This window comes from Erpetoichthys calabaricus, chromosome 6 (genome assembly GCF_900747795.2).
Source record: "Erpetoichthys calabaricus chromosome 6, fErpCal1.3, whole genome shotgun sequence".
Taxonomy (NCBI): domain Eukaryota; kingdom Metazoa; phylum Chordata; class Cladistia; order Polypteriformes; family Polypteridae; genus Erpetoichthys; species Erpetoichthys calabaricus.
This window is the reverse complement of record NC_041399.2, coordinates 186637087-186663389: the sequence shown is the minus strand read 5'-3', so window position 1 is coordinate 186663389 and position 26303 is coordinate 186637087. Positions and strand designations below refer to the sequence as shown.

Below are 26303 nucleotides of genomic sequence, written 5' to 3'. Positions count from 1 at the left end.
ACCGGTTGAAAAAATTTAAATCTTCTGGTCGTGTTTTTTGGGCCACTGAGGACTGTAAGAACACCAGAAAATATAAAAAGACTATTGGGAATGACCCTGTATAATGTCCAACGGATGTAGCAAAGAATAAATCTTGAAAAGTGATCATAAACCAAAGCAACTGACAATTGACAACTGGAACATGGCGTTATTTATACAAAAATATGGCTGACGGGAGTGATGTGGCAGGAGATGACACCAGAACAGGTGGATAGAAGTGACATCATCATCAGGAGACCAGAAATGATGTCATCGTGGTTGCGACGGAAGTGACCTCATCATCAAGAGACCGGAGGTCACATCATTATCAGGAGCCGGAAGTGACGTCATTATTGGGAGACTGGAAAGTGATGTTGTCATCTGGAGTCGGAGGTGGAAGTGATGTTGGGCGGCCATCTTGTGAATCTGGAAGTTTGAGTGCTGAGTAAATGGAATTATTTTTCTTCTTTTGGTCTGACGAGAAAGAGAGAGGTGTTAGTACCATAAATCAACCCTTCATCTTGCAATGTTTCACTCACCTCAGGGCTTGTTGACTGCCTCCTAAGCGCGCGTGTGTGACAATATATATATATATATATCCATCCATCCATTTTCCAACCCGCTGAATCCGAACACAGGGTCACGGGGGTCTGCTGGAGCCAATCCCAGCCAACACAGGGCACAAGGCAGGAACCAATCCTGGGCAGGGTGCCAACCCACTGCAGGACACACACAAACACACCCACACACCAAGCACACACTAGGGCTAATTTAGAATCGCCAATCCACCTAACCTGCATGTCTTTGGACTGTGGGAGGAAACCGGAGCGCCCGGAGGAAACCCACGCAGACACGGGGAGAACATGCAAACTCCACGCAGGGAGGACCCGGGAAGCGAACCCAGGTCCCCAGATCACCCAACTGCGAGGCAGCAGCGCTACCCACTGCGCCACCGTGCCGCCCTATATATATATATATATATATATATATATATATATATATATATATACATACAGTATATATATATATATATATATATATATATATACAGTATATATATACAGTATGCATATATATATATATATATATATACAGTATATATATACAGTATGCATATATATATATATATATATATATATATATACAGTAATCCCTCCTCCATCGCGGGGGTTGCATTCCAGAGCCACCCGCGAAATAAGAAAATCCGCGAAGTAGAAACCATATGTTTATATGGTTATTTTTATATTGTCATGCTTGGGTCACAGATTTGCGCAGAAACACAGGAGGTTGTAGAGAGACAGGAACGTTATTCAAACACTGCAAACAAACATTTGTCTCTTTTTCAAAAGTTTAAACTGTGCTCCATGACAAGACAGAGATGACAGTTCTGTCTCACAATTAAAAGAATGCAAACATATCTTCCTTTTCAAAGGAGTGTGCGTCAGGAGAGAGAGAGAGAGAGATAACAAAGCAAGCAGTCAAAAATCAATAGGGCTGTTTGGCTTTTAAGTATGCGAAGCACCACCGGTACAAAGCTGTTGAAGGCGGCAGCTCACGCCCCCTCCGTCAGGAGCAGGGAGAGAGAGAGAGACAGAGAAAAACAAAGTCAAAAATCAATACGTGCCCTTTGAGCTTTTAAGTATGCGAAGCACCGTGCAGCATGTCCTTCAGGAAGCAGCTGCACACAGAAGGTAGCAACGTCCCTATCGTCTAGGTGTGCGAACAGCCCCCCTGCTCACACCCCCCTACGTCAGCGCAAGAGAGAGAGAGAGAGAAAGTAAGCTGGGTAGCTTCTCAGCCATCTGCCAATAGCGTCCCTTGTATGAAATCAACTGGGCAAACCAACTGAGGAAGCATGTACCAGAAATTAAAAGTCCCATTGTCCACAGAAACCCGCGAAGCAGCGAAAAATCCGCGATATATATTTAAATATGCTTACATATAAAATCCGCGATGGAGTGAAGCCGCGAAAGGCGAAGCGCGATATAGCGAGGGATCACTGTATATATATATATATTGTCACACACGTGCGCTTATTATATATATATATATATACAGTAATCCCTCCTCCATCGCGGGGGTTGCGTTCCAGAGCCACCCGCGAAATAGGAAAATCCGCGAAGTAGAAACCATATGTTTATATGGTTATTTTTAGAATGTCATGCTTGGGTCACAGATTTGCGCAGAAACACAGGAGGTTGTAGAGAGACAGGAACGTTATTCAAACACTGCAAACAAACATTTGTCTCTTTTTCAAAAGTTTAAACTGTGCTCCATGACAAGACAGAGATGACAGTTCTGTCTCACAATTAAAAGAATGCAAACATATCTTCCTTTTCAAAGGAGTGCAAAGCAAGCAGTCAAAAAAAAATCAATAGGGCTTTTTGGCTTTTAAGTATGCGAAGCACCGCCGGTACAAAGCTGTTGAAGGCGGCAGCTCGCACCCCCTCTGTCAGGAGCAGGAAGAGAGAGGAAGAGAGAGAGAGAGAGAGAGATAGCGAGAGACAGATAAAAAAAATCAATACGTGCCCTTTGAGCTTTTAAGTATGCGAAGCTCCGTGCAGCATGTCCTTTCAGGAAGCAGCTGCACACAGCCCCCCTGCTCACACCCCCCTACGTCAGCGCAAGAGAGAGAGAGAGAGAGAGAAAGTAAGCTGGATAGCTTCTCAGCCATCTGCCAATAGCGTCCCTTGTATGAAATCAACTGGGCAAACCAACTGAGGAAGCATGCACCAGAAATTAAAAGACCTATTGTCCGCAGAAACCCGCGAAGCAGCGAAAAATCCGCGATATATATTTAAATATGCTTACATATAAAATCCGCGATGGAGTGAAGCCGCGAAAGGCGAAGCGCGATATAGCGAGGGATCACTGTATAATGAAAAAAGAGAACAGTATGGGTACCAGGGATGACTCTGTTTAATGTCTGAGTTGAAGTATGGAAAAAAATCAGGTTCAAGTTAAAAATACGTAAGTGCTGACATGAGGCACTTTTCTTTAGCCGATAGGTTCTTACTCAAGCTTGTTTCTTGTTCAGGAGCTAGGTCTTGACTGACTCTGAAAGGCGATCGCACGTGGTTTATGTCGAGGAGGTACCAGATGGGGTGGAGCTTTGGCCATTCAGCGAGGAAGTGATGTAAGCAGTCATCCAGAATATTCTCCTCCCTTCTAAAGCAAACAGAAATTGGGTTATTGGTTGTGTCACATCAAAATCCATCCCAGTATTTAAAGACACAAAACTGTGAGACATGCCAGTGGCTCTTGTGCATGACTGTTTATATATGAGTTCAGTGTCAGAGTAAGAGAGACACAGATGAATAGCAGTAGACTGTAAATTAAAAGTTATGTATGTATTCAATGAAGCAAACCATAAACTAACTTGTACTAAACTTCTGCTTTTTTGTGTCTGTGCCATATCACCAGATGTGTTGAAATTGAACATGTGACTCTGATATTATTAATATTTACCTTTTAAGAAACCATCTAAATCATATGTATAGTTGTATGTATATGCTGTATGCATATTTTGAGCATATATTCTAAAATTAGATAATTATTCACATTTATAGTATAATTGTTAATTTCTATATTTAGCATTCAGGCTCTTATCTTATAAATAAGACATGCACATCTTATTACAATGTCTATTTTAATTAACAACTTTCATACTTACAAAAATGATGATTTATCAACTGGTTCCAAATGTGGCAAATGTGTTTTTTTTTTGTAATATACATTATATGTATCTCTTAAAGTTAACTTTTATTTTTTAAGTTTCTCTGGATGGCACAGTAGCACAGTGATTATGTACCCTGAGCCAGGGTTTGAATCTTCTGCCCAGTGATCTGGGTCGAGTCTGCTTGCTCTCTTCATATCCGAGTGGCCTTTTTCCTCAAATGCTTTTGTTTTCCTCTCACATCCACAAAGATTTGCAGTTAAGTTAATAATGGTAACTCTGAATGTGCCCCCATGTGCACAAGGAGGGGCCATTGATGCATTGCCACGCTGTCCAGGGCTATTCAGTGACTTGTGCCCGTGCTGGTTTAAAAGTACCATGTTGAGCTGTTCTCATTTGGGAGCTGGTTGCTGCCTTTTTATCATTAGTATAATCAAAGCTCTTAAAGATGAAAAACACAACTCTGTATTTAAAAAATGCAATAAGCCATTTATCTAAACAGAAATTAAATGACTAAAATTTAAAATGATAGCCTAGCAAAATTGAAGCCGAATAAAGAAATAATATTCAAATGAGTTAGACATATGTGCAGCCATAATTTTAATGGCAGTATTCATTCAATATAATAAAGTATCTTTTGGGGATCTGAAACACAAGACATCAAGACTGAGGAGATTAGTAGGCCAATACACATCTATTAATATCCTGGTTGTCCTAAAATGAAAAACAACAAAGGAAAGCTTTTCCATAAGGTGAATTTTTACATCTATGAAAGCTGTACCTTTTCAAATTTGAAATATTTTTTTATGTATAAATTAATATTTGAATGAATCCTTTTGTAGGAGATACCGTACATGGAGGATATTTAGAAGTGGTCTTTTATTGGGCTTTCAAATCCATGCTCCAAAACTGTGTAGACCCTTATTATGGATGACAGATTTCATAATAAGAGTCATACATTTTGGCGGTGTAAAGTACTGTACATCGTTGTTAGCTTCTTACAGAATGTGCCTCCTGTGGAGCTAACATCTATGACCTCTATTCTTACAGAATATCTTATGAAGGCTACAACTAAGAAAAGCCTCCATTTGTCTGTACCTGGAGACACAGCATGTTATTAGTAGGGCTTCTCTCTGATCATGTCCCACTCCAGTAATAATAGCAAAACATACCAGCATTACAAGAACATTCCGATTAGCCATTCCTCAAAATAAAAGTGATGACTGTCACTGGTATTAGAATCATAATTTGTATTGGAACATTAGAACATTACAGGCCATTCAGCCCAATAAGCACATCCATCCTATACGCCTAGATTGTCCAAAATACAATCAAGTTGAAGTCTGAAGGTACCCAAGGTTCTGCTTTCCACCACACTACTTGGTAATTTATTCCATGTGTCAATAAATCTTTGCATTGTTAGGTTTCTAAACTCTTTTGGGACTCCCCCCAACAGGATGACATGCCAAGGAGCGTCCCGAAGCACAATCACCATGTCTGTGGAAGACTGTTTATCTGTTGCCAGGGCAACCACAGGCTCACAGCGCTGTAGCGGCTCACCTACGAAACAGCTCCGAGCTGATTGCGGTCGCACTATAAGCAGCTGTCGTTGATGGGTGATACAAGGAACATTATAAACACAGGAAACAGTATTACTTGGCCACTAACCTGGTAACGACCCTGTCTGACTGCTGTGTCAGTGCATAGGAGAGTGGTAGATCTCGCTACAATAAATAACTGTGCTGTACCTGTTTCAAGCTGAATAAAGCTGGTTTTGTTAAAGTACTGAGACTCAGCCTCGTGTTCTGGGGTGCAAGACAATGACTCACACATCACAGCATGAAGAAAAAGGCTCAAACATATGTGTGAAATTACCCCTTAATGTGTTTCCAATTATGTCCCCGTATTCTTGGCTGCATGCTCTGATACAGTGTGTTGCCACACCCGCCACACGATGAACCACCTCAGGATTGCAATTAGGACCTGAGTGCAGCCATGCAATGTGACACCTCAGCACCATACTAGTTCGGATGGAATGAAACAGTATGAGGTTTTTTTCCAGTGGCCGGAGTGCCATTGATGAAGATTTCATTAAAGTAACACCTAGGATCCACTGTACTAATTCTTTTCATAAATTTAAACACTTATCACCTCTTAATATCAATTTGCTTAAACTGGAAAAGTGCAACGTCTTTAATTATCTCATAGCTCATACCTCTCAGTCCCAAAGTAACGGTAGTTGCTCTCCGCTGGACTTTCTCTAGTGCTACTATGTATTTTGTGTAATACGGAGATCAAAACTAAACACAGTACTCCAGGTGAGGCCTCATTGGTGTGCTATATAACTTCAGAATAACCTCCCATGATTTGTTCTCTGCACCTCGTGATACATAATTTAACATCCTGTTACGTTTCTTGATTGCTTCTGTTCATTGTTTTGATGTTGATAGAGATGAGTTAACTATGACTCCTAGGTCCTTCTTATAGTATGTACTTTCAAGTTTCAGTTCTCCCAATGTGTTTTCAAATCTAATATTTGGTATCACTTTAAAGTAGGTGTCCCTAATTACACTGTACTTACCATTTAATTACCTGTATAATCACAGAGTAAATATGTGTTATTACCTTGTATTTACTGTGTAACACAATATAACGATGTGGTTAAGCACTCAATCGTAATTTTTATTCCACAAGTTATATACATAGGTACTTATTAAAAATTTGTACCCAAGTGCTGCCATGCAGACCTGACCCTATTGACTCTCCAGCAGTTTCGACTCTTCCGGGGATGGGGCTCCTGAGGGCTTTCCCCCATTCCCTTCATGATGCAGAGCTACTCCAGCGGAGAGCAAAAAGGAGTCTTTTCTGTCGTCTCGGAGCTGTGTGAAGTTTTTTTTACGATGGCTGGAGTGCCAATCCTGCCACCATCCCCCATGATTTCCCTGCAAGTTGGGGGACCGCTTGCAGGGCTGGATGCAGTTTGACGTCATACCCAGGACAGGTCTGCCTGTTTGCCTGGGGGGTTGCAAACCGGGATCCCAAGTTGTTTCGTCGTGTAGTGGGTGAGGCAACACACTGCACCAGTGCATGCTACCCAACTTGACTTGACTTGACTTGTACTTATAAAAATTGTTGAATAAATTGAGTACTTAATTATAGCCTTATACTGTATTACACAATAAGTACAAGCTAATAACACCTAGTTACTCTGTAACTATATAGCTAATTATAAGGTAAGTACAGCGTATTAGGGACACCTAAACTAAAGTGATACTGCCTTTATGTTGTCCCAGCCCATCTGTAAAACTTTAGCTGATTCTGTAAAATCTGTCATTCCGCTACTTTGGTATCATCTGCAAACTTCACAATCTTTTTTTATAGTCTTATGCAGATCGTTTATGTATATTAAATGGAGTAGCAGCCTCAGTACTGATCTCTAAGAGACATTACTTTTAACATAACCCAGTTTGTACCCATCCACAGACTGCACCCAAATACCTACTTCTTTTAGCTTGATCATGAATCTTTCATGTGATGAATTCTGAAAAGCAAGATAAGTAAAATCATATGCACCTCTCTGATTGTATTCTTTTGTTGCTTCCTAGAGAAACACAGCTTTTCTAGTCTGAATCCATGGTGAATATGTGCTTATCCTTCTTTTCTAGACATGTGTGACTTGATCTTTTCCTTGATAATTCAATCCATTAATTTACTTGTGATATACATTAAGCTTACTGGCCTACAGTTTCTTAGATCAGCCCAATTACCTTTTTTAAACAACAGGATATTTGCTAGCCTCCAGTCTTGTGGAATTTCCCCAATGTGCAGAGATTTTTGAAAAATATTTGCCAGAGGTTTATATATGCTCAGTAACGTCCCTAAACACTCAAGGATAAAGGTTATCTGGCCCTGGTGATTTGGTAGATTTCAGCCTTTTTAATCCAAGCAGTACCCTCTAAAGTTTCCAAGTCATTAAATGTATCCTAAGTAGTCCCCTTTTACTTCTGCAAGGTTACTTCTTCACATATATCAACTTTAATAAACTGCAAAACATTTACTATTTCACTATATGTCTATTCACGTTCACTATTACCATATATCATACTGTTCAGCTCTTCGTTGAGTGTTCTTCTACTATTAAAATATTTAAAGAATCTATTTGGGTAATTTTTCACCTATTCTGCAATTTTTCTCTCCAACTGTCTTTTAATCTTCCTGATAACTGCTGCGTGCTCTTATATTCCCTATGGTTAGCTCTGGACTTACTGGTCTAGTGGTCTATAATGATGGTAGTAATGGGTCTAATAGTTTACCTAGATAAATTATCACACTGTGAACACTGGGAGTGTATATGAAGGTTACAAGAATAACATAAGGATCAAGACAAAATATACTAGACTCATTATGTTTGGAGTGAGCTGTGAGAATGTTTGAAGAAAATTCTTTAGATTGTAATCAAATGCCAATTAAGAGCATATTCATGATCATTAATGTGAATTACGTAGCACCTTTACAACAAAGGACTTTACAAATCATTATATAACACAATGCTACACTTTTTGTTTACAGTGAATCTGTAAAGTGTTGTGGACACCAACATATACTTTCAGATTTTAACAAAATCACATGGACACATAACAGAATTGGATTGAGCTTCACTAGGAATGCAGATAATAGGGCAATCATAGGGTCCACAAACAAGTGCACAACATTTTTTTGGACAAAATAGATCTTGACTATCACATGTGAATTCTGCACATTCCCCTGGTGTATAAGTGGGTCTTTCTCCATGTACTATACTTTTACTCCCACATACTACAAGTATGTGTGCTGAACAGATGGACAGTTCTGAGTCAGCTCTGGTCTGCTGGTCTGCAGTCGTAACTGTAGTAGTAGTAGTAGTCATCGTGGTCAAGTGCTCCATTATATACAGCGTGTGAGGAGCTACTCTAATGAGCCCCTCCGCAACCTTAGTCTCATATTAGCCATTTACTAACAGAACATTTTCAAAGTGTTCTTTATAACAATACAAACCAAATACAAAGCATTATCAATGTGTTCTTTTTTTTTTTTTTTTTTTGCATTTCAAGCAAAATCTAAAAGGTTATCAGCTCATTTTTCTAACACTACAAAGCAAATGCAACTCAATATTAATAAAAAAGACAAGGTTTTTGACTGATAGAAGAAAGAGAGAGCAATGTATCGTATATACTCGTGTTTAAGTTCTCCCCCAGATAAATTGGAAGTTGATTTTAGAATATAATTTCTGGTATTTTATTATGTCTGTCATATAAGTTGAATGTGGAAACCTCACGTTATTGGTCCAAGAGATTATAATATATTAACGCCCACCTTAGAGAATAACCACCGAGCACACTGCCTTTTTTTCTATATATTGTGCCTACGTGACCACACGGTAATACCCAAAATATTCTGAAGCGATGTTTGCATTGATTTGTGTTTTTTGCATCTCATACCCTCATACACCTTTATCATAAGAGCATCTGTTATCTACGATGGAGCGTTCGATCAGAAGAAAATATGAAGCTGGTTTTAAATTAAAAGACGTTGAAGTGGAGAAAGAAATTGGTAACTGCACTGCTGCAGCAAAATTCAATGTATCTGAGAAACTGGTGAGAGACTGGAGGAAGCAAGAAGATGTTAAAAAAAAATGAATTATCACATTTTTGAACGGCCATATAAGTTGGCCTCTGATTTTATGACTGATTTTTCGGGTTTCAAGACTCGACTTATACACAAGTATATACGGTACTCAGACATCTTGGTGAGGTGAAAAGAAGGAGTCCTTGTTAGCAGCACAAAGGCTTGGGCATATGTACCAGCCATACTGCTGATCATGAGGGGACTGACCCAGTTAGTTAGGCCCAGAGTGGCTGCTGGCTTTTTAAAAATGTTTCATGCAGTGTTTTCTACTTTGTCATACTCTTAATATTCATCAGTTCTCATTTTGATTTTATAATGAATTACCTTTTCTTCATCCTTTGGCCTCAGTTGCACTTTTCCGAGTTTGGGAAAGGCTCACCTGTTCCACGTATCGAAGGGTTTTGAGTTAAGAAGAATGATGAACACATAAACTACTCCTGTGCGAGCATCAAGCTGGACAGGTAAGTAAATAAATAAACGGCCTCTCTTGATCACAGAGCAGAGTATGCAGTAGGGTTTGTTTCAAATTACACTTGGCTGCAAGCATATGAGGATGAAGCCCACCTGATAAAATGATAAAAATGAAACATGCAAGTGGCCCTGAATGATTTTTCCTGATTTTGCACCTATTTTGTCATTTAAAGGTGCCCTGTGGCAGGGAGCATTTTTGTCCTAGACAAATGGCAACTGTACCCTTGAACGTGTCTTATCTCTCAGACAAAACTGCTTTAATTCTCTTCCTTTTTACAAGTATTGTGTATTCTACATTTAATTGTGGCAGATGCACAGATTTTAGAATGTAATGTGACAGTCTAGCAGAGTTCTGGCAATAGTTTGCTGCATATTCTCAACAAATGTGTCCTCTTTGGCACTTGGCATGCCAAAACTAAATGCAGGACCCTTGGATTTCTCCTCAAAGGGTAAACATTTCTCTTCTGTCTTTAGCAAATGTGAAATGAAATGCACAGGCCAGCTGCCTGCCGCAAGCAGCTTGAGAGTGGGCAGATGAGACAGATGGGCCCAGTGGGGGTGAAGGAAAAGCGTCTTGAGCAGGCCATGGGCAGCTCTGAAGAATAAAGTGCCTCTTCCCAACACCCTGTGTGCCTGAGGTCCGCCATCACTGTGCATTAGCTCTTGAGAGAGAGAGATGGCACAAGACACTAGGAGACAAGAAGCCAAGTGAGAGTCCACAGAGCACAGGGATAGGAAAGCGTCTCCCTGACAAGCCCGGGAGCCCCGGTATATTCAGATTAGCACAAAGTCGGCTGTCCATATTGGTTTACTTTCGACTTGGCATTCACACATTAGCTGGAAGGTGGGATATTTGTTTTTTTCTTTGAAAGCCCCTTCTTTCAGAATAGCATGCTAAAAAGGGAATGAGCGGATTCTGCTATTTCTTATTTTCCTCTCCTTTAATTCCTGAATCATCTTATAACCTTCACAGGGGCAAGGGCGTTCAGAAAACGTGTGGATGGATAATTCACAAAGCAATCTGTATACAGCAAAGAGATGCCTCGATAGACATTTTCCAGAAATGGTGCTGTGTACTGCAAATTCAGTATGGGAGAAATGTAAGTATGATTCTTATCCTTCTTCAACATTGCACCATGACAAAAGGGCAGATTTGAACTGATGGAAAGACAACCACCTTATGGTAAGGAGATGTTCTAGGACTAGCAACAAGAGCTAATGCTAAGAATTATACACTTGGGCTGAGGTCTGAGGTTTACAGCATATGTGTATGTTTTCTCAGTTGGTTAAACACACCTCCTGCGATGTTTGTGTGTGTTTCTTAACAGTTATTATTTTATTTTACCGACTGACAGTTACTTGTCTTCCTGGATTCTAGATAGTTGTACTGTTTTGATGTCATGGTGATCAATATGCTCAGTGTTATTATGGGGCATAGACATATTTGTGTTGTGACATGAGGCTAAAACCATAGGATGAGTGAAGGCCTCTGAAATGCTCCTCAAAACATGCCAAAACCTCCACTGTCCTGCAAGATAAGGCCCATCCCAAGTTCACGTTTCCTGCAGACAGAGGCCCATACAGGCCTCTAAGTTAAATGATGGTTTTAAAAGTCTTTAAATGTGATAAATTCCCAGAATTTACAAAAATGCTTACAAGGGACAGGGGTATCTGCAAGCCTCTGTCTTATTTAGACAACTCAAAATGAGTATCTTTATAAATGAAGACATTTATTTACAAAAATCAGTAAACATAAAAAAACTGAAAAAAAAAACAGGGAAAGAGGACAAAAATGATTTGCCTAAAAAAGCAATCCAAAGTCAAATAACCAGAGAAACCAAATAAAAAAGCAATACTTACAAACTCAATAACCCGCTGTTGAGATCTTCTCTCTGACTCAGTGGTCCCAGCAGCAGTGACATCAGGGTTGCCTCGCCTGTTGGGGTTCTATCTATAAAAAAGAAGGAATATAAGAACATTTAAAGAGACAATACATAATTATTAAATAATAAAAATCGACATAACAAAATGAACATATACATATGAAGAATAATGAGATAAAATTAAAATATATATAAACCCAGGCTGACACATAACAGTTTGCCCTTAGCACTTGTATTTCTTTTCAACAGAGTTCAGACACATTTAACAACTGACTTGTTTCTTTACCCACGGAGGCAGCCAGGTGCAGTCTATGTGACATTTATATTGTACTTTTTAGAACTTCTTTTTCAGATTGTTTTCTAAAAGTTAATTATGAAGTGAACAATAGTGAACGTTTTCTTCTTAAAGTACCTCTGAAGATGATGGTGATTAGTCTCTCCCACTTATTTCAATAGGTGGTTCCTCTGAACAATCCATGGGGTGATAAATCCAAACCAGTGGTAAAGGGTTTCCATCCACAATGTTCTGCTCCTTCCTGATTGCCTTGTCCTTTTCATCATTTCCTGCATTATCAGTCATACAAGATGGTGCTTAGTTCTGCACACTATATGGCCAAAATAATCCATCTTCCTTTCTTTAACACATTTTAATAAATTACATATCTATGCCCATTCTCTGACTACATTCTACATTACTGGATTGATAAACCCATGAAACCCTGAGCATCATCTGGTAACATGATAACTCAAAAGCTTTCTGCTTCGTAGTGGTAATGGTTGATAATGTTCATGCTGCAAAACTCGAATATACACCATGACAGACAAATTGTAATTGCTATATTTAATTTCAAGCCACATAAAACTATTACTTTCCCAATGCTACTTAAAGTCTTTTCTCTATACATCTTAAAAACACTCGCACACAGTTCTGTCTTTAATTTAAAACACACACTAGGTATCTAATCAAAGGCATTTGCTCCAGTTGTCTTCTTTGTACAAATATCTGTTCATCCATTTTTGTCTGTTTCTCTAATGACCATTACCTTCAGTTTCGTTTAATTTCATACCATCCAGGCTAATCTCAAAAGTCTCTAGGCCAGCTACACCATGCTCAAAGTCTATTAATGAATTGTCCATTCATTGTTATTCCATGAACAACTACATAGCACTTCTTTGGAATAAGAATTGAAGAATGTTGTGGATAATATATATCTCTGCTTCTCTCTTGATAAGGACTTCTGGAGAGACTTGTCCCTCTAGTCTGATTATTGCTGTTTGGAGCCAGACATAATTGCCAGTGATTCTAATATCATTATCATTTAACCCAGAAGGTTGATGATTTTTGATTAGTTTTCCAGGCCATATATTTATAAAGACTTTCTCATACACATCACATCCAATATCTCAACTCCTTTCTATCAAAGGTTATAACCAAAATATCACGTCCCTTGTTCCCATACCCCTTCTTAAACCAAACTGATTCTAGCACAAACTTTCCTCCATTTTTCGTAAAGTCGACAATCTATCGGGCAGTGACATATTATGGTAATCATTCTATGATACACTTTTTTGGAATGGGCACAAATATTAATATCAGCCCTTCCTCTGATAGATAGATAGATAGATAGATAGATAGATAGATAGATAGATAGATAGATAGATAGATAGATAGATAGATAGATAGATAGATAGATAGATAGATAGATAGATAGATAGATAGATAGATAGATAGATACTTTATTAATCCCAAGGGGAAATTCACATACTCCAGCAGCAGCATACTGATACAAAAAAAACAATATTAAATTAAAGAGTAATAAAAATGTAGGTAAAAACAGACAATAACTTTGAATAATGTTAACGTTTACCCCCCTGGGTGGAATTGAAGAGTCGCATAGTGTGGGGGAGGAACGATCTCCTCAGTCTGTCAGTGGAGCAGGACAGTGACAGCAGTCTGTCACTGAAGCTGCTCCTCTGTCTGGACATGACACTGTTTAGTGGATGCAGTGGATTCTCCATTATTGACAGGAGCCTGCTCAGCGCCCGTCGCTCTGCCACAGATGTCAAACTGTCCAGCTCCGTGCCTACAATAGAGCCTGCCTTCCTCACCAGTTTATCCAGGCGTGAGGCGTCCTTCTTCTTTATGCTGCCTCCCCAGCACACCACTGCGTAGAAGAGGGCGCTTGCCACAACCGTCTGATAGAAACATCTGCAGCATCTTATTGCAGATTGTGAAGGATGCCAGTCTTCTAAGGAAGTATAGCCGGCTCTGTCCTCTCTTGCACAGAGAATCAGTATTGGCAGTCCAGTCCAATTCATCATCCAGCTGCACTCCCAAGTATTTATAGGTCTGTACCCTCTGCACACAGTCACCTCTGATGATCATGGGGTCCAGAGTGAATGTGCAGTCATTTGATTCAGCAAAGAAAAGATTGTTAGGGCTAAACTGCATGGAAGGAGTTGTGGAAATTGGAGCAGCAGCGTTGGAAGGAGGCCGAGCAAGGAGATGGGCTCTGATAAATCTTGTTGGATAGTGTGAGACAGAGACACCACATTTTACATTCTATTAGGCTACCAGCACCAGTGGTGATTAAATGTCAACCAAGTAAAACCATAAAAATCACACAAAATTAAGATCAATCAACATAAAATTTTTTCAAACAGCACAACTGCCCAAGTGTTTTTTCTTTCACTTTTTATGAGTTTGTTCATCATTTAGATCCTGTTCTTTGAGTCTAGTTTGGAATTTTAGAATATGGAAGATCCACATTTAGGGTTTATTCTGTTAAAATATTTAACATCTTATTGCAATGCCATCTTGTTTTTTCTTGGGTGCTGCCATTTTGAACTTATTTTGTCTACTGTTGCTACCCACATTAAACCTGGAGGTTATAAGCCATAATTTTACTATAGTCTGGGTCATGCAATTCCTTGCTTTTGAGATTGTGGAAACTACCTCAAACTTTCCCAGAGTTTATATTACTTCATTTAGTCTTCTTGGTTTCAGAAATGTATGGAATAATAACTTAACTAAATCTTTGTTTAGTGATTTGGCTGCTATGAAAGACAAGACTGACTCCCATTTTGACTCTAACACATTTTTTGACTTACGTTTTATCTCCAATTCTAAATTACATATTCTTTTTTCTCAGAAAGCATTACACCAAACACATTATTTAAAAATATCTGAACATCAGCACTGAAAACAGAAATGCAATTGAAAATTAATAAATATCCAATTTTTGTTCAATGGACAGAGTGCTAAATCATGGCTTACATAAGTAATTGATGTGATTCATGATAATGATGACAGCAAAATGTATACTGTAAGCTCACACACCCTTTTAGATTGCATCACAAAAAGTCAACGAATGGGTCACTTGAAACTGAAACTGAAAAGTTCATGCTGTACATGAGCAACATATACCTAGAACATGGCAGGGTGCCTGCCCAAATATCCTGAAAACAAGCTAGCAGAGCTGGGCACAAGAAGATTTAACATATTCCAAAAATATATATTTTTCTGGATAAAAAAAGTCTATTTAGTATATCATGAAAAATTGAAAAAATTTGATTTTGGCTGTAAACATTTTAACAATAAATTGAGTTGAATTTACTACTTACATAATTTTGGCAGAATAATACTCTGCTAATACTCTAATAATAACCTGCTGGGGAGTGTGAGGTAGTGTTCCACTTTCCCTTAAAGCAGAGGCACCACTAATTTGACATACACTATATAAACGAAAGACCAGTGTGTGTATGATGCAGTCCGTTCTGCTCATACTCCACCACAGCCACTAGATGGCACATGCATGCACTTTTACATTTTTCCAGTGCTTGCATGCACATCACTTCTCCACTACGAAAGACCTGTGTGCAGCAAACGCCATCGCGCAACAACAACATCGTACTAATGTCACAGATGAAGAGACACAATGTCGAAATGAAGCAAATGCGACGGCTCAACAACATGTAAGTGAAACATCTCAGCAACAGAGGGCAGGCTTGAAGTTTTCACTAAAAACATTGTCTATCTGGAGGTATTTTCTCAAGACAAAGATTAATAGGATTCTTATGCCAGCGATATGGCTAAGATACGGTATCACCAGTGTCATCTTATGAAAGCCAGTGGGGCAGCAAGCACAGGTACGTCCTCTGCACTGGGTAATTCTTAAGAGTCAGCTGACGCCTCTGTTTCCTTAGGAGGCACTAGCTCTCCAGAAATGTGTTCTTATGAAATTGCGGCGTGTTAAGTAACCGAAAAATATAGAGATGATATTAAAAGGCGATATCCCTCGTGCTACGGCGATACAAAATCACATCAAAGAAAAAAATATACTTTAGCTTTCTTTACTGATGACTTTATGCAGCATTACAGAACAGGAAGCTTATGACAAACTTTTATCAAGGTGGGATCTTGATCTATGCAGTTTTTCTGGACAGATGACATAATCCTCCATCCATCAGCTTCAAAGTGTATTGGCAGCAGTTCAAGCCTTATATACTGGTTTCTCCACGTGCAGGCTTTCTCTCTGGTCTCCAAACAAGGACAGGAAAGGACAATCCCACCTCCAAAAATACAGGAATAGCACAATGCCTACTTGCAGTTGTCTCATTCTCCAAACAAGGAAAGAAGATTTTGTGCTGATAGAGGACAGATGTATAGTATTCTGTCTTTAGGCTGACTATACATTCCTGCAGCTGTCTTTGGCTATTTAGTCCTATGTTTGGCTTGGCAATTCTAAATGCTGAGCCCCTTTGTATTAAATCTGGCTCAGCTATGCATGTACAAAGAAAAGCAAAACAGATTTTAAAAATGTCTGCACAGAGACAGTGACATTAAACTTAATATTATAACAAACCTATAACAAACCACCCTTTGTCAATGGATTTGTGACAAAAATAAAACTTGAAAGTCATATCCACAAAGCAAAAGGTACTCGATCCCCCTTCACAGTGTAGACATTTCAAGATCATTTGTGGAAATGAGAGATGTAATACCACTATAGCTTCTGTACCATTCATCTAATACCAGCGTAAATATTAACAATGACAAGTTACAGTACATTTGGACAAAGAGTTACATTTAACATGGTGTTACTAAATAGTGATCATTATATCTCATCAGTGGTGTAGATGGAGATCTCCTGTAATGTCTTACATAATCAGTGTTGTATCTAAATACCACTGAACCCATGCAGTTGGTATCATAGCATCAGATTATATTATAATTCTATATAGCATCTATTCTTTGGCACTCATAACATTTCTAAATTCAGTATGTTGCTATATGTACCCCACCCTTTGGTGTCTGATCCCTTTTATGAGTTATAATAGTTGTAACATAACTCAGATGCTATTCTAGATCTATTGCTATGATTATTAATTGTTCTTAACTAGTATTATTGCATAATTGTACATTATTTATATCCTTCCCAACTTCACTATCAGATGTTCTATTCCCTTTCAGTTTACAATTTAACATTATTGGTGGTAAATTATGCATATCCTTATACCTTTGAGCCCCTCTTATAAGTTTCCTCTTTTCAAGTATATTCCTAAGCTTTCTATATACATGCCTTATCCAACCCAGTGGTTTGTAGACAAAGTCTTTTGCTTAGTGGCTTTGCAGATCCTTCTGTACAAATGTGTGACTGCTTCAGGAAACTAAAGTCTTTGCCATTTACTGGAATAGAAAGTTAAACAGTCCTGTTGCCATTAGAGAGCTCATGAGATGTACACATGGTGACTGTCCATTTTTAGCAGAGGAACACCTCCCTCTAGGCTTGCACTGGATTCAGCATTCATTCATGGGAACCTTCAACAGATGTCATCTCACTTCAGTGGCATGTTCACAGCCTGTTTCTGTTAGAGTCCATAAAAACTTTGTTTATTTGCAGCACAAATGTCTGCCCATATCATGGCTTCAGATTTACTCAGCTGGACTTACAATCTTTCTTTGATTCTGAACTTCTTCCATTCTGGAAAAGCAAGTCGTTTCTTCACCAGCTATTATCAGGTATGTGCAGCAGATCAAGAATCATTAGTGCAGTATAGTCTCTTTAAATCTGCATTTGTAGTACACCACCTTCTCTTCATTGATAAAACTTTACCACTGACTTGGAGAGGGCCTTGGCCACCACTAAATTGAGTGGCCAAAACTAAAATACTTGCTAGGCTAATTAAAGAAGGGTGAAAGGGTAGAGCAAATACATAACATAAAACAATTCTTTATCAATCATATGTATAATACAATGCAGCACTATTAATGACAATTCTAGACCCACAGTTCTCAGTCTCATATCATAAATAACAGTTGGAGAAAAATTAAATACAGCAAATTATTACATTTAAACTAGGCTAATGAAAATGTTTCTTCAGTAGGATAATACACTAAACAAAATTAACACATTGCATCAGTTATACATCACAGTTGTCTTAAATTATAACAAGATGTGACTTATTTGAACTTGAGTTTTCATAGAACAAAAATCTTATAATATCTATACCATATACCAAACTGCACCTTATCTGATCAAGAGACAAATCTTTTAAATGTCTTTAAGATACAGTAATCCCTCGCTACTTCGCGGTTCACTTTTCGCGGATTCACGACTTCGCGGGTTTTTAAATACAAGTGATTCCAGACCCATCAGCAACAGGAGAAAATCCGCGATATAGAAAGACCATATAAATAAACATTTTTATAGTTTAAGCCTTAAAATACCCATCCCACATGCTTTAAACACATGTAAACTTATAAAACACACTTTGTTAACACATATGGTATGTGGATGTCGGGCTAAGGATATGAGTAACATCTCACTATTATAAAACATTTTAACTTCATGCAAGACAAGACAGTGAGACAGGAAAATACAAGGCTTTAAAATTATTGACACGCAGAGCGACAAGCAGCACAAAGCCAGCTTCTCCTTAGCGTTCATTCAGCTCCCCACCCCCTTGACAATGCGAAGTAGCAGGAGCGTACTGCGCCTCCGGGGTGGGGGGGTTTGAGCGAAAGTGCGTTCAGCCCTCACACACACACACACTCCTCCTCCTCCTTCTGAACGCGCAGAGCGACAAGCAGGCATTTTGGCAGAAGCAGCACAAAGTCCATTTCTGCTCAGCGTGAGTTCAGCTGCCCCCCTTCACAAAGCGAGTGCAGACACATTGACATCTGATCGCTGCGTGCAGTGTGCAGTGTGCAGTGTTGGTCTGCGGTGTTTAAGAATGTAGAAAGTGTTTAAGAGCATAGGAAGTGTTTATAAGAGCGTGGGAAAGGTTAACAAGAGAGTGAGAAAGGTTTATAAGAGTGTGGGAAGGGTTTATAAAGCCTTAAAATATGTATAAATAATAAAATAAATATAGGTCGCTACTTCGCAGATTTTCACCTATCGCGGGGGGCTCTGGAACGTAACCCCCGCGATAGGTGAGGGATGACTGTATTACAATAGCACAATGTATATAGACTAATGGTTCTAATGTATAACTGAACAATCCATTCAACTATGTGCATTATAACTGAGCATTAACCTTAATACATTGATGTAATAACAAATCTTCATAAAATTAATCACTTACAGATGCAAATCAATACATGCATTCAATTCTAATACATTTCGTAATTACTGAAGTGATAATAATAATCATTTGCTATACATCAAAATATGTAAACCCTCTATACTGTTTTTTATATGAAGACTAGAGAAAGAAATTAGTCTAGTTTAAATATGGCAACATTTAACTTTTTTGCATTTTTCATTTAAACATTTTTATTATACAGGATGTTATACCCTTACACTTGCACTAATCAGCATGCAAGGAAATAATTCCAATAACTGCTGTTCATTAATTTATGACTGATAATCAAACATTCACCACCCTTTGATCAGATTATTTCTAATTTCTCTGCCCATACTTGCTGTTAAGCTATTTCTTGCAGCTTGTATAGAAAAAAAGTTTGTGTGTTTCATCCATTAGCCACAGGTTTTGCTGAATCTGTAGAAAAAGAACATCTATAGTTCTGAAGTTATATACTGTATATAACTTTATGCTTATAAAACTTTATTCAGATTTAAAAAATTTTTAAATTCCTAACTCTTTAATTGACCATGCGAATGGCTTTCTTTTTGCCTTGCAAGGTCATAGGTCAGTTATTTTAGCTCTGCATCTGCTTGTAGGCTTCAAAAACATTCCAGGCTTCACTACCTAAGCACAGTCTGCATTACAAATATTCTTATGATCACTTTTTTCTTTTACAGATATTCACATGTATTACTAGTACAATTAAATTTGAATATGATCCCCTATTACTATAACAATTATATTAATATATTATTATATGGGACGTCTCCCATCTTTTAGGGTTTTACTTAACATTCTTAATTAGTCAGCTGACAAACACAGAAACACAGACTTACAAATGACATAAAAGAGCATCTGCCACCTCAGACTCTGAATAAGAATAATTAATCTTCTTTTATTTTTTCTTTGCTAGATTCTATCCCACTTCATGCCCAAGCAGATTACTTGGCTAAGGCAGAAGTTCTTTAAACAACATTCAGCACAATGGAGAAAGCAACTGTTCACAAACAATCAGCCTTCACTCATTTCAGTCCTTTCAACATACAGTATTTGGCAATTGCTTCATTCTTTCAAATATCTTCACATATTCTCATACTCACGTTCTCTTTTACAATTGCACTTCATTCACAGAATAAAGTTTTCTTTCAATTGTATTTCATTCACAAAGATTTCTATCACATGTGCTATAAACTCACTCGAGGTTGTGCTTTTGTTTATTTATAAGGTTTCACTGTACAACGTGAAAAACATTAAACGTGTCTTTTCCTTCATGCTTATTATTACAATCAAACAACTTCTCAGGTCGCAAGCTGGTATCACTTTCATTAAATTAGGAGTACATCTTACCTTAGTTTCATACGAGCTAGTCTCCAGATCATTAAAAGTCCGTAGCGAAACCGGGTTCAGCGACAATCAAGGAAAACTTATTTCCATGGCGATCCTGGTTTTAGCGACAATCAAGGAAAATCAACTCATTGGGAAATCACGCAGCACAATTCCACAACAAGAAAGCATTCCCATCAAAAGTTATGCGGTCACAAAGAATATCCTGACTTAACAAGGAAAACATACATGCTTGAATCTTTATAGTTCCAAAAATACACAACCTCCATTCACGCACATTCTGCTAATCACAAGAACTTGTCTCCCTTCTCATTTAGTATTATTAAAAGAGCATTTTTCCTTTAAACCTGATCAGGGTGTGAAAGGAAAAATGTTTTGCACGTTTACAAGATTTTTCTTTCTTTGTCATTTTTCAATCCACACTTATCCAATTAATACCTTCTTATAAGTATGGCCAGTACTCACAGGAAGGTCACAGAGGCATGTTTCTCATTGCAAAGTTTAAAAAACCAAATGTATTTATTCTTTTTTCCAATTTTAAGTTAGAGCTCTTTTGCATTACAGTTTCTTTTTAAACATTAGCTTATAACGTAGGTTCGTAATTTAAACTATATTTATAAGACGATTTCAATAATTTCTGTGTGTTTAAGCACACGGCATGATACTTTTAGCAGTACAATATAGGTGGGAGTTGCCAAAACCTTTAACCTTTAATCTTTTGAGGCAAAGTGGTAGGGACAGCTGCACAGCTCACTGACTGCGTTTTAACAGGCGGACGAACCGTGTACATTGGATTTCTATTATGCCATTAAAGATTTCTACAATTTATTTTAGCGAGCGCGATCGAGCCGTTATGGATTTTATCAGCATTTAAATTGTTCATCTGTAAGTAACTGACTTCCAGACCCGCTGGATGTGTGACTGACTCGTCAAACGACAAGGTAAGTGCCGGCATGCCTGCCTACCTGCATCAAATCTTAATAACGCGCAGTTCTTTGTTTTTACAAAATATTGTTTCTAATGGCTAAACGATGCAGCTTATTTTAATAACAGTGTTCCCCAACACAGCATTTTTACTTCTCAGGCAGATTTTGGACTTCGTACGGCAGCTGATTAATCTGTGTTGTCCACTCCGTGCCGTTTCACTTTATCCTGGACAACCAGTCTCATGCTATAAGTTTAAAACTGTTGTTTTCAATTTATTTTGTCCAGTTTAGTTTCGTCGTTTATTCCCACATTTATATTCATGCTTTGGACTTAAAAGTCCAACCTGCATAATGTAGTTAGCAGACGCTACCACGAGTCGCCGGCAGCTGTCTGTTTTTTTTCTAGCCCCATGCACTATGGCCCGTTACAAGACCACCTCATGTACTTTCACTGGATTAATTAATATCCCTATTCTAGTTAGGGCCAGGCATTTTAAGGCAGTTTTACTCAGTCATGGGAGTTCATGACAGTGCGTGCAACCATCCCAATATACTCTGTATTTTGACTGAGACCCTTCATTTCGTCATTATCAGAAGCATATTTTATATATATTACATTATAACTAATATACAGTTATTAATTTAGCCACAATCCTGCCGACTACGCCAATTTTGTTTCCTTAGGAGGCACTAGCTCTCCGGAAATGTGTTCTTTTGAAATTGCGGTATGTTAAGAGATAAAATATAGAGATATGATATTAAAAGGCGATATCCCTCCCATAGTGCTACGGCAGTACAAAATCACTGACGACTTTATGCGGCATTACAGAACAGGAAGCTTATGACAAACTTTTATCAAGGTGGAATCTTGATCTATGCAGTCTGCCATCTTTCGTTCACTGCGCTGAAAGGATTTTCCGGACGGATGACATAATCTTCCGTCCATCAGTTTCAAAGTGTATTGGCAGCAGTTCAAGCCTTATATACTGGTTTCTCCACGTGCAGGCTTTCTCTCTGGTCTCCAAACAAGGACAGGAAAGGACTCAACCCCACCTCCAAAAATACAGGAATAACACAATGCCTACTTGCAGGTGTCTCATTCTCCAAACAAGGAAAGAAGATTTTGTGCTGATAGAGGACAGATGTATAGTATTCTGTCTTTAGGCTGACTATACATTCCTGCAGCTGTCTTTGGCTATCTAGTCCTACGCTTGGCTTGGCAATTCTAAATGCTGAGCCCGTTTGTACTATATCTGGCTCAGCTATGCATGTACAAAGAAAAGCAAAACATATTTTAAAAATGTCTGCACAGAGACAGTGACATTAAACTTAATATTATAACAAACTTATAACAGTCTCTCCATGTTCATGAATAAAGTAAAACTGCTAGCTTGTTATTGTCCCAAAGACCACACGCAGCTAGTATTAACATAAGTGGATTCTTATAAGTGTGGGAAAGCTCTTGAGATCAAAAACCATTATGGTGTGGATCATCTTTTCAGACTTTACCCTATCCTAGATATGTTGGTGACTCTTTGTTGGTAGCACTCATTACTACGTCATTCTAACATTCACAGACGTGACTGGTGTGTGTAACCCTGTGTCTGTGTGTGTGTGTAAGTTTCTCCTTCGTACTGGAGCTCTATGGGATACAGAGTTGTTTTGCGTCTTATGCCCAATGCCTGCCAGAGTAGACCTCAGCTACTTATGACACTACACTGTTAAAAGTGGATAGCGAAATGGGATGGATAAGTATTAGTGACAGCAGTACAATTATAATTAGCAAAGGTGACTTTATAACCCTTCTTTGCAGTATTTTGTTAAGAACAGTTCTATAATTTAACATCCTTAAAATGAGTTTTTGCACTATCCTTGCAGCTGCCCTTCGGTTATGACAGGGGTGGGACGCTAAGTCTTGTCCTAAAGCATAGTGGCATTCTGACAAGTCAGTTCAAGCATGAAGACAATCACAATACTGCTCTCCCTCAGCACTTCTGATTCAGAATTACTTGTCGAAAGGAATCAGCTAATCCAAAGTATAAACTTAAAAGTCAATTAATTTGCCTCTTGGGCAGCAACTATTGCTGGTGACAAAAGTGAACAAATCTAAAAGCTTTTCTGTGTTTTGTCTGGGAGTATGAGGGGCAAAAGCAGTCTGAGAGAGAATTCTAACATTGGCTTGGCTGTCCCCCAGCGCCAAATGAGACCACTACGGCCACAGTCTTCTGTTGTAATAAATGTGTTCCTGGCATTCAAAGACCAAAATAAATTTCTGTACGCCTCATTTAATTCTCGTCCTAAGAAGTGCTGCCCTTGGCATGATTACTACTCACAAGAGTAGGTCAGTTGAAACTGAGCCCAGTGTTGCTTGTAGCTACAGTTTATCTGAGCAAAGCAACTGACCTAGAGAGCAAAATATTGCATTATGCAACAGAGTAAATGTACACGCTTCTGTGAATTTTGGAAATGGCAACATTTAGGCAGCATTCAATATCTACTGCCTGAGCCGTGTTTTGGAATGTGAGAGAAAATCATGGCAGAAAGGATTTTTTGACCTCACACAATCCCTTGACAATAACACTAATTAGGAATCACCATTGTTAGTAAAACCAGGAGGCACTCATTATGAAAAGTGCCACGGGGAAGGGCAGCACAGTGTCCAAGCGGTCATCGCTGCTGCCTCTCTGCTCAGAGGAATTCCTCCCTCTGTTTGTGGGGGGTTTCAGTGTGCCCTCCATGTCAATCCCTACATACTTGGTTTTCCTCCTAAATCCTAATAGGTAGGCTTATGACATGAAAATGGCAAACATGCATGTGTGTGACTGTGTGTATGATCGTGCCCTGCAGTGGACTGATTACCAACCCAGCTAAAGCTGGTTCACATCCAGACAGCCATTCCAGTTAAGGGATAAGAGATATGCAGGTGGATGAGCTTTTGGTGTCCTGGATAATAAATAGTGTGAGGGATGGCCGGGACACACAAAGGAGGGAAGGATGAGGGAAGGCAGATATTTTTAGACACTGCCTCCCCCAAAACTCTAGATGGCAGCTCCCCTGGAGTGTAGCGGTGCCCCAGATTCCTGCAGGGCATCCTGGGACTTGGAGTTCAGCTTCTCAGCCATGGGTGCCACCAGGGGGAGCTGTCAAAGGACCTGGGGACTCATCCTTTCCCTATAGCCTGGAAGTGCAAGGTAATAATAATAATAATAATTCATTACATTTATATAGCGCTTTTCTCAGTACTCAAAGCGCTATAGTCGTGAGGATGATGAAAAAAGCCAGTTCTTCATTACACCCGGAAGTGCTAGCCAATCATGTGGTTGGAAGGACTATATAAAGGACTGATGGGAACCCAGCAGGCGATTCAGAGTCAGAGGGAGGTTGACAACGCTTGCTGGGAGGTGTGGAGGAGAGAATTGAGATTATTGTGATTAATATTTGTTTGTTTATTGGCGGCTGTGGTGCTTGCAGGCACTATTCAAAAAAGAAGAAGCATTAAAATACTTATGAGTGCTTTTAACCTGTGTCCTGAGCGTCTGTCTGTTGGGATTAAAGGGGCAACAGCGACCCCTAGCGTTCACAATAGATTATATCTCTGGCAGACTGCAGTTTCTGAGGGTGGAGGACTGTGTCTCTGATATGGATGCATACAGCACTGGAGCTCCACAAGGAGCAGTTCTGTCTCCTTTTCTCTTCACTCTTAGTCCAGGTTTATACTTCACGCGATACAACGCTACTGCTACGCAAGCGTTTTACTGTTCATACTTGCGTGCATACTTCACAAAAATCTGGAAAATTCCACCAGGTGGCATTGCGAGATATCATCACAGTGAGAAAACTGTGAATTGCCTGAAACATCCATTAAATTCAGAGAACACCTTGCCTCAATATCTCTGAAAAGGATGTTTAATGATTAATTCCATCAATCTAGAGATGCGCCCATTCCAGCAAGCATCAGGCGTGAGACAGAAACAATCCCTGGACAGGGCATCACCTCATCACAAGGTGAATACAAGCACTCACATACACACGTCATTTTAGCGTCATCAGATCACAAAATCTGCATATCTTTGGGAGGAAACTGGAGCACACCATGGAAACCCAGCAGGAAAACATGCAAACTCCAGCAGGGAACAGAAGCGACGTGACTCCCTGCGAAACAGCAGCACTACCCCTGCACCGCCGTGTCACCCCCATGCATGTAATATTAACAGTATTCATTATTTAAACGAAATTAAAGATTTATCTGTAAAATGTAACATACATTCTTGAATGCATTTCATCATGAAAGTGATATCAAGTATAAATCTAAGGATGCTAAATGTGCAGAGAGTTGAAATATCATTCATTTAATGTGTTCTGTGTGGTGATCTATTGCTGCTTGTCGCTGCTGTCAGGTCAGGAGGAAGCCCCAGAAGCACGTAGTGATTAACAACTTGGTTGGTTTTAAGATGACGTATACGACGGTCTGCTTTAAAGATACAGTAAACTGTGAGGTTAAAGTGAACATTTTGAGATTAAAGCCGAAATTTCTACTTCAATCACAAAATACACCTTTTCACTGTGTCCTTAATTTTTTTTCTCTGTGGCTCTAATACAGCCCTGTACATTCTGTTGCTGTTGTGAAGGTACAAAAAAAAAAAAAAAAGACGGCACAGCAGATGGTATGTGAGACTTTCAAAATGTATTGTGTCATTATGATGGGGAATATGTGACACTTGAATATTGAAA

At 38.9% G+C, this 26303-nt stretch overlaps 1 long non-coding RNA gene across 1 annotated transcript in view; it reads left to right on the top strand.

The window, feature by feature from the left end:
* Positions 1 to 9105: 9105 nt before the first annotated feature.
* The window catches only part of LOC127528413 (uncharacterized), a 52355-nt gene continuing 35157 nt past the window's right edge, over positions 9106 to 26303 (top strand). The window contains exon 1 of the long non-coding RNA XR_007935311.1: positions 9106 to 9267. This is a non-coding gene — a long non-coding RNA (uncharacterized LOC127528413). The remainder of the gene's footprint in view (positions 9268 to 26303) is intronic.